This window comes from Syngnathus acus, chromosome 10 (assembly GCF_901709675.1).
Source record: "Syngnathus acus chromosome 10, fSynAcu1.2, whole genome shotgun sequence".
NCBI lineage: Eukaryota > Metazoa > Chordata > Actinopteri > Syngnathiformes > Syngnathidae > Syngnathus > Syngnathus acus.
In genome coordinates, this window is record NC_051095.1 from 27,990,144 (window position 1) to 27,991,996 (window position 1,853).

General features: G+C 39.1%; 1 long non-coding RNA gene across 1 annotated transcript; it reads right to left on the reverse strand.

The window, feature by feature from the left end:
* Nucleotides 1–264: 264 nt before the first annotated feature.
* LOC119129564 lies at nucleotides 265–1,330 on the reverse strand. The gene is made up of 2 exons (XR_005099260.1): nucleotides 1,295–1,330; nucleotides 265–723 (listed from the first exon to the last, which is right to left on the reverse strand). It is a non-coding gene; the product is annotated as an uncharacterized LOC119129564 (long non-coding RNA).
* Nucleotides 1,331–1,853: the final 523 nt, after the last annotated feature.

Sequence of the window (1,853 nt, forward strand, 5' to 3'; positions counted from 1 at the left end):
TGTTTATCATCAAATTAAGTTCCAAAATCCTTTGTAATAATCTGGGATATAATTCAACATTCTACCAACATGGTTGTATATGCGGCAAATGTTGTTGTTCAATCTATAGGTTATACAGTACCTGTGTTCCAAATATGACACTCCTTAATTTAACATCTCATAAGTTATTATTGTCAGCAGCGCTAAAGGATAGTGCTTGAAAGTGAATGTCTTATCGCCCAATTTAAAACACATGCCACATTTGAGCTAGTATTTATTCATTTATTTATTTATTTGCCATCCTCATGTTAGCTGGCATATGTCAGAACTAAAATGTAATTTTGCTTTTAATTTTAAGTCTTTCAAAATTGCTATATCCTTACTGCACCGAGATAAATTGTTAAATATATCTTTAAAAACAAACAAAAACAATCTATGCTCCTGCACAGACTCTTAAAAGTGGCACCCAAATGCCAGATTACAAATCAAACCTCCTCCTTCACTCTCACATTTTTTGATAAAACAGTCTACTTATCTAGACACTGTCATCACATACTAAATAATGGCCTGCAAATGAAATATAATGTTGTTGCTGTGGTCCCTCAAAACATGTGACTAGAATTTGGACAATTTTTAACCCCCATCAATTGATCAATTATCTCCTCACTAAATTCCTAGCCTGTTAACCTATCTGCATAAAGAAGACATTTACAATGCAGGGGATAAGAGAATAACAAGGAACACCTGAACCCTAACCCAAGAACACAAGGAAAACCTAACAATAAACAAAATAAACACAAACCACAATCAAAACCAAATAAACTAGGACCATGACATATGTAGACCAACACAGTACTCCAAATATTTCCTCATTAAAATTTTAGCCTTTTGTGTAGAGCAGGGGTGGCCAACCCGCGGCTCGCGAGCCGCATGCGGCTCTTTGCCGGGTTTCATGCGGCTCCTTTACGTTCGGCTCGCGAGCCGCATGCGGCTCCTTGCCGGGTTTCATGCGGCTCCTTTACGTTCATCTCAACATTTGTGGGTTTATTTGTTTGTTTGTTTGTTTGTTTGTTTTTGTGCGTGTTCGCTTCGCTTGAGTTCAAAAAGGTTATTTTCGTCAAACGCTGCGTGTTCGCTTCGCTTGAGTTCAATATGGTATTTTCGTCAAACGCGCATGCGCATGAGGTGAAATCCCGCAAAGGAGGAGGGGCAAACCCAGACGGGGGGGGGGGGGGGTGGATGTGGCTCTTTGCGGTACACAGTAAAAAAATGTGGCTCTTAGTCTGACTGGTTGGCCACCCCTGGTGTAGAGCACCATTGATTTCTAATCATTGACCTGATTTTATCCTGAATTTAATCCCAATCCCAAATGCCTCCTACTCAATACTTTACTTGGTGTTCTTTTAATAAAAAGTGCCCCCTTGCAATGTCGTTTTTATTTGTTGTTTTTAACTCTAAGTGATTCAAATCTTTGATTTATTCTTACATGTCCTAATGTCCTAATCGATCAATAATTCCTCCTAAATGTAACATCTGCAATCACAATTTAATTTTATTCAATTCTACAATGTATGTTCTCTCTTACTCTCACATTTTTTATGAGGTCTGGGCACTCTCCTCGTTGGACCAGTTTCTGCCCACAACCCTCAGACTATTTTATAATTTCTAATTATTACATTTAATAATGCAAATCTGATAAACCATTGTCTAGCACACCGTTTTCGTGCACCATTTTAGCCCAATTCCATCATTTATAACGAACTGGTACACAAAGACAAACATAGATAACACACGGGCCCACAACATACACATGACAATCTTCCCAGCCGATGACAAGTGGGGGGGGCAGCTGAAGTGCGGAGAGCCTCACCACC